An 8,197-nucleotide genomic window follows, 5' to 3' on the forward strand; every position below is an offset into this window, starting at 1 on the left:
CATTTCAGATAAAAGCCCCTTTGAAGACTATGACAGAGGAAAGCTGGGTTTCACCCTCAAAGGGATGCACAAGCATAGTTTCATTTTGTTTTCCATCACAAGCCTTTGTTCACTCCTGCGTGTCTCAGCCTTCCTTTGTAAAGCAACATCCTTCAGCTCCACTTACAAATCCATAGAGACCAACTTGAGATTCCAGTTGCTGCTGGAGAAGCCATTAAGGAGCCTGTCCTTTGAGGGGCTGCCTGCCTGCCTGCCCGCCCTCACAACAGGATGAGCACAAATGTGGTTGCTTTATTCTGAAACCCTCCATCCGCCTTTCAAGGGAGCCTCTTGTCCCAAACCCACATACTGTGTTTGTGAGGGACTCCCAACTGCATGTGTTTTCTTAAGTGCTGCTGTTTTGCTGCTCTCTAGAGTACACATGACAAGGACAATGCTGGACTTTAGATTTTCCTTGTTTGTCCAATCAAGTTAAGTTCATGTTTGAGGATGCCATTAAGAATGGAAACAACCAGGGCTGTGATGGGATGCTGGGATGGTCATGGAGATGAGTGGCAGTGATTTGCTGGGCTGCCTGTAGCTGGGTAGCCTCAGTGACCTGCCCACACCAATGCCATGTCTGGGAGTGGGGTTGAGCCCTGTAGCTTCAAACTCAACAAGCCCCAAGAGGCTGCGGACCTGGTAGGAAGATCATTCCAATGCTAAAACATCTCTTTTCTGAGAGGGGCCATTTTCCTGTGGGAGAAGGAGGCCAGGCAAAGGCTGTTGGCAGTAGTGAGTTTTTCTTGCTGCCTTGTTCTTGGAATTTGTGACATCCTCCTACTGGCTCCTCACTTGCCCCCAGTCCTGTTCTTCCTGCTGGAGTGACTCCAGCATGCATCACCACCAGTGGAAGCACCCGAGCCACCCGTTCATGTGCTCTGCTGGATCTCTGCCTCCAATAGCACCATCCCTCACCATAGGTACTGGCCACCTCTGGAAGCAGGATGCCAGATAAGCCAACCCACTGGCATGTCCTGTCTTGGAAATCCCTATGTGCCAGGGAAAACCAAGTGCATGCTTGGAAAGGAACTGGCTGAACTTGTGTCTTTTGAGAGAGAGCGAGTTAAAGGGGTGAGGGGATTGGCAGGACAATTTCATGGCAAAATCAGGACACTTGTGGCAATATTACAGTGTTATGATTGTGACCAGATCTCTTTGAAAGCCTGTGATTTTACCTACTGTCAGAGTATTTTCCTCCTTTAAGGGATATTTGTAATGGGATTCACTAAACTGGAATGTTAATGCGCTCATGTAACAAAAAGGCTGGATACAGACCTAGCATCCGCACAGGGACCACTCCAGAGTACAGACAACGCCAGATGATTCAAAAAAAGCTTGGGATAGAAGATAGAGGCTGGAACATCTCTGTTCCCAGCCCTTGATAGGAGGCTCAGTGTTATCCTAATCTTAAAGGCTGCAAGACAAATCATCTTGTCCAGGATCTTGTTAGCTCCCTGTTTTGTCTAAGCTCTGAGGCATGAGCTGGGCAGCAGCTGAAGTCAAGCAAAGTCCTCTCTGCTAAGCTAATTAACTCAGGTATCACTAGACAGGAACATAGGGCTGGAAGGGCCTTCTTGGGTCACCAAGTCCAGTCCCCCCAAGCAGCTGTGTCATGAATCCATTCATAAAAGGCTCTGGTTCCAGCTCCAAACTAGCTTGGTTGTTTGCTTCCACTATTCCTCCTCCTCCCAGAAGGCTGCTAGGAACACCTCACTGCCCAGATGGTTAGAAACTGCCTTTGCATTTTCAGCCAAAATTTTTTCAGCTCCATTTGCTCTTGTGCCAACATTGTCCTTGATCATCAATTGCTCATCACTCTCTGTGGCATTGACCTCCTGATGGATTTATGAAGAGTGATCATATCCCCTCTGTGATAAGTGCCAACAACACTATCACATACTTTGGCTCATTACAGGAGATTTACAGCTTCCTCCAACTTGAGTGGGCCATGCTCCAGCTGACCACAGACCAACAGGGGCATTACGTGAATAAAAATCCTTCCTGCCTGGCTTCCAAATCAAATGGGATTTGAATGGCCACAAAGTTATCAAAGTGCTGGGAGCCCTAGTGCTTCATGCTGATCAATCGATTGATCTCCCCGTAGGGAACATAAACAGATTGCTTTGCAATTACTGGTCTCTAAGGCTGTATATCTGGGTTAAATGAGCCTTTCCACAGATCTGAGTCAAAAGCCTGTTGCTGTCATTACTGTTACCAATTTTTGCTTGAAGGTCCCTTGCAGTACTTAGCTGCCACTGAAAAGTGAACCAGAGAGTTTTGGCTTTTTACTTCCTCATTTTCAGGACAGAAGTGTCATTCTGGGCCTGTACTGACCCTATCTGCAAAGTTTGCAGAAATCTATGATCTTGGGAGCTTTCAGCCTGGCCAAACCTAAACGTACTCAACATTGCTAGGACAGTCTCAGTTAGAGAGTTTGGAAGGGACACAACAATCAGCTCCAGTATCTTTCAACCTTATTCCACAACTGAGAAATGCTGGGGAATCCCTTACTGTCTTCTTGCAATAAGAACTGCTGTCCCCTGCCCTTCATCCCTCTTTATTCCCGGCATCAGTTCAAAACCCCCAGCTCACAAACCCAGGAGTTACTCTATACCCTACAAATCCCTGATGAAATGTTAGCAGAGCGGTGTGTAAGTGGCTCCCTCTTGTGTTTGAACAGCTGCAATGCAGCCCAAAACTGCATTAATTTAAGGCAGCATGGGCCAACCTTTTAGGCAAACAAGCCACAAGTTAAGCCCTGTGCCCTCTGTGAGTACTACTGCAATCACCTTTCCCTTCCTGATCTGCTGTTCTGCTTTATCCTCTCTGCCCTGTGCTCCTAACACCAATCTGCTGCTTTGCTTTTGTTCCTTCTCCAATCTGCCACATGCCCCACACACACAGGCACTGGGCATCTAATTTGTAGCACTTGTGCCACAAACTGGACATCCTGATCTAACCAGGGGTCTTGAGCTCACCTCGTGCCCAGGGCTGGGTCCACACCACAGGGTGTGGGATGGATCCAGCTCGAAGTGTGCGGTGACAGCTTTGGCTCCAGTCAGGGGCACGTGGCAACAGCAGCAGCTCCACATGGTAGCAGTGACAGTTCTGGCTCCTGCCATGTGCCTGATCCAGACCTGCCACCACATGCCTTGTGCTGTGGCAGCAGCTCCATCCTCTGCAAGGGGCACAGGATGGTCCAGCACAGGGCAGCAGACAGGCCAGTGACCAAGGAGGTAGGACTGCATGACTGTGACCAGCAAAGTGGCTAGAGGGTGACTGAGGCCCAAAACACTCAGACCAGTACCTTGGAAACTAGGAAAACAGATTTTGTGAGAACTAAACAAACATGGGTATGCTGAAAATCACTCTTAGACACTTCCAGAAAATTCATTTAAAAACCTGCAGTGCTTATTTTTAATTATTTTAATTGGGCTGATGCCCTTTGCATATACATGTGTACAGGAGGATGGCCCAGAAATGCTTCTCACAAAAGGATTTCTTTCCTTCTTGCTCCTTCACCTTCAAAACATGAGGGCACCTCAAATCTGCTCTCCACCAAGTTTGCTGGTGGCTCTTTTGGATGTCAGAAGGCTGTTTATTCAGAGCTTGCCATTCACACTTAAGGGTGTCAAACCCCAAACAACATGTATTTGTTATTCTAGAGGCAAGGATTTCTTATAGTGATATTTATGATATCTTTTATTGGACCAACTGCATATTTAGGATAGAGTTAAACTGTTAGATGCTTTTGAATACAAGACCTGATGTCCTGCATTTGAAGGCTTGTCTAATACTATCCTAACTGTGTATTTGGTCCAATAAAAGATATCATTCTAAGAAATCCTTGCCTCTCACAATTCCTGGGCCATCATGGCTACAACACTATGGACACTTTTACACCTGGTCCAGGGGTAGTGGTGGGGGGGTGGCACTTTAATTAGAGCAGCTCAGAGAGCTACTCTAATTAAAGTGCTGCCATGTTTCCTGTATCAGTGCCCCCACACTTAAAAATGGTGGCGAGAGTGCTTGAACTAAAGCTTGTTCGACGAACTTTAGTTCAAACACCCCTGCTGCCATTTTTAAGCACAGGAACGCTGATACACGAGACGCAGGAGACTGTTGGGAGTGTGACAATTGCCATGCTCCAGCAGACTCAATTAAGTCAGTCTGCTCCGATGCACTGTGCGGCCTCCATGCTCATGTATAGATGCCCTATAACACCACTGTAATTGTGCTATTCCACAAATTCATTAGGTGATAAAGACTGGCATGATGGTTCTAACCGATGGCAAAACTCCCATTGACTTCAGTGAAGCCAGGATTTCACTTAGAACTTTAAACTAACTTAAACTCACTTCTCTTCCACCATGCATTTCTATGGTAAAAATAAAGCTGAGAGCACAGGAAAGCAAGACCTTAATAAAAACCTTCTAGACCAGGGTTTAGCAGTCTTTTAGGAATTGCAGATAAGATCAGCCCAGCTTCCTTCAAAGGTAGGGTGCCATTTGTGATCCAGCCACCACTGCTTTCCCCTCCGCCTCTACTGAATTGTTGCTGTCACTCTGGCCACTACTTCCCCTGCTACCAAATTGCCACTGACATCCCAGCTTCACTGGCTGGATGGAATCACTTGGTGGGTGGGATACAGCCTGCTGACTCTTGTTTCAGACCTCCTTCACACTTCCAGAAGAGACACATTAAAATAGATCCCAGCCCAGTTATTTGTCCCCCTGCTTTAGAGATCAGCGTTCATAAGCACTGAACTGATGTGCGTGTCACACAATGTTTTGCGAGCACTGTCATAGGCAGTGCAAGTCACATATTTGCTGTAGGGAACATTCCCAGCCCAGCGAGAATTGATTTCACGCACTTGTGGTCATGCTTTCAGTGTGTGGAATGTCCCATTTTCCAGCTCTTTCAAACTAGACACAGGAAAACTGCAAGAGAAATCCCTGGATAATTGCTCCCAGATTTAATTTGTTAGAGAATTGGACATGAACACCAAGCCTTAATAGTCTTGTGGCATAGCTGTCTCCATCCTTAATGAGCAGGGAAACTAAGGGAAAGGGGAAGTAGCTATTAAAAAATGGACCAAGCACAGAGACAGAGCAGAAGAGAGAATCCAGTAGCACTGGCAGTGTACTTAATATTCCCCCCCACACTCCTAGCTGCAGGATACAATGAGGTGACAGCACAATATAGATTCTAAGAAAGGAAAATGTAAGATTTGATTTAAATGTGGCAAAGTTGCCCTAAGCCAGGCTGACAAAGCCTTTAATTTCCTTTTATGTATATATTTATTTGATGTATATGCTACCCTTCCCAAAGGCGGCTTAGGGCAACTCACAAAAGACAGCAGAACAACTTATCAACCAAGCAAACAAGATAAACCAAAATAGGAGAAACAAAATAATATTCTATTGAGATTATAAGTTAAGATAAACTAATGTAGGGAAGGCCCCTAAACAATATCTGATCTTAACCTTGCCTGGTAGATGCCTGCCCCAACAGAAAAGTCTTACAGCCCTTACTAAAGATGTCCATGCTCAGGTTCTGGGTGGCCTCAAGGGGGAAAGAGTGCCAGAGCTGAACAGGAATTACTAAGAATGACCTCCCATGTGTTTTTGCTTGGTTTATGAATGGTATTTGAAGGGTGCTCTGAGTTGACCTTAGGGATCACAATGCGGTATAAGGGAGAAGGCAATCATAGAGACCAGGGCTGGAAGGAAGCTCCAGAGGTCATCTAATCCAACCCCTTGCCTGAGGCAGAACCATCCCTATCCAAGCCATCCTATACAAATCCACTGTTTAACCTCTTAGCAAAACTATACAGTCAACCCTGACACAACATAAGACGCAATACCCTAATTTGCCACAGGTAAAGCAACATCCTGCTGCTGTGAAGGTTGTTAATGTACACTCAAGAGATCCCAGGGAAAGGGCTATGCCCTCCTGCTACAGAGGAAGGCAAAAACTGCCACAGTCCGTACCAATATGACCATGGGGTAAAATTCCTTCCTGACCCTAAACATAGTGAACAGTCTGACCCTAACTAGACAGGTGAGACCCTTTAGCCAAGAACCTCTGGATTAAGTCCCAGCAGGAGCACTGGCAGATGCCAGTCAGTATCCCCAGCCTTTACGCCCAATGACTGCAGAATGCTTAAAAAAAGCAAAACAACAACCTTGATGAATGTGACAGCAAGGGTGGGGAATTTGAGGAGGGTGGGGACTTCCCTCCCAGCCTCATGCAGCAACCAGCAAAGCCCAGAAGTGTGGGAAATAGTCATAGTGAACATAGGCATAGCCATACCTAGATCACTGCCCCCTACCAGTGGTGGCCCTGTAGGTATCTCAGGTCCAAGTGATTTAGAGCCTTATAGGTCAAAACTAGCACCTTGAATTGTGCTCTGAAAGCTACTGGGAGCCCGTGCAGCTGACTACAGAGCACTGGTAACCCATCCTTTTCAAAAGGCGTGTTGCTGTGTTCTGCATCAGCTGCAGCCTCTGGATGGTCTTCAAGGGCAGCCTTAAATACAGGGCATTGCAGAAGTCCAGCCTCAAGGTTCAAAGATATAGATGATGGTAGCTGGATCTGAATTTGAAAAGAAGTTTCACAGCTTTCTCACCAGATGAAGCTAGTGACAAGTACTCCTCACCTCCACCCCCACCTGAAGATCCAGGTGGAGCAGAGGATTCCTGAGCATTTCAAGGCTGTGAACATGAGTGACAAGAAGCTGAACCCCATTGATGTATCCCGTTCCCTCCTCCAGTCATGTGAACAGACTACCACCAGCACTTCCTGCTTGATCTGTATTCAGCTTCAGCTGGTTCACCTGCATCCAATCCCTAACTGCAGCTAGGCACCAGGGAAGACAGAGCAAAACAGAGACTGCAGGGCCCAGGATATGAGAGAGAGATCCGGGTGTCATCAGCATACTGATGGTACTTCACTCCAAATCTCTGCACGATTTCACCTGGCAGCCTTATATGCACTTTGAACAGGTTGGGTGACAAGATGGAGCCCTGGGGAACTGCACAGGAGATCTTGAGAGGATGATGAGGTCTGATCCATAACCACCCCCTGGCTCCTCCCTTCTAGGTAAAAGCAGAACCAGTTTAGGCACACAAGGTTTTTTGGGTAAATCCGATATCTTCTATTAGACCAACTCAATTTAGAGTCTTGCAAATCCCCACCAGGTCACGTAATCCCTTTATTAGTGCCCCATGGTCAACTGTATTGAAGATCACTTCAAGGTCTAACAAGGTCAACATGGCACAATTTCCCGTGACCTCCAAGTGGAAACATGGCTTTAGTTGACCGAGTCGCTGTGCTACACCCAGGGCAAAAGCCAGACTGACAAGGGGACAGGATTCTGTGCCTGGAGCAATTGGGCAACCATCCGTTCAATGACTTTGTTAGAGACGGGGTGATAGCTGGCTAGGGAATTGGCATCAAACAATGGTTTCTGAAGGGGGCTGGACAATTGCAGACTTAAGAATGTCTAACCCCCTGCCCTCCTGAAAGAAGACACTGACAACCCCTGCCAGCAGTGGTCCTTGTCTCCCTCAAATGGCTTTTACAGCTTGTTCACAGCTAGTTGCCTGCAACCCCCTGAGCACATCCTCTTGGTCAGTGTAGGGGGAGGGAAAACAGATCCATATAAACCAGACAAGATGGATCTCTCCAACTCTGACCCTGAAGCAAATGCTGCTCCAAGTTACATTAAACACTTACCTGGCAGGAACGAGACCATGATGATGGTTTCAGTCCAGGTAGTTTTACTCACCTGGCAGGGGAGATATCCTTCTCCTTGGTCTTCAATAACTTGGTGTAGTTGAGAGTGGAGACCTGTTCACTGGACTTGCAGGCAGCCCCTGAGAATCTACTAATACCTCCCAGTGGGAGGATCTCGGCTACGCAATGTAATGGTAATGGGGAATTGCTCTCGGACTTTCCTTCGAGTTTGCTCCTTCAGCCTTCTGGCTAGGGGCAAGTGAGACTGGGCCTGGGGTCTGCACATGGGATGCCTGCCATGGATTTGGGAAGGCTGGGGAATCTGGAAGGGAGGATGCTTGCCGGTACAGATTTGAGTGATTGAGCTTGGCTCAGTTTATAGAATTTGTAACTAAATTTGGCTGATCTGGCCCAA

This window comes from Gavialis gangeticus, unplaced genomic scaffold, assembly GCF_001723915.1.
Source record: "Gavialis gangeticus isolate Ggan-Ray unplaced genomic scaffold, GavGan_comp1, whole genome shotgun sequence".
NCBI lineage: Eukaryota > Metazoa > Chordata > Crocodylia > Gavialidae > Gavialis > Gavialis gangeticus.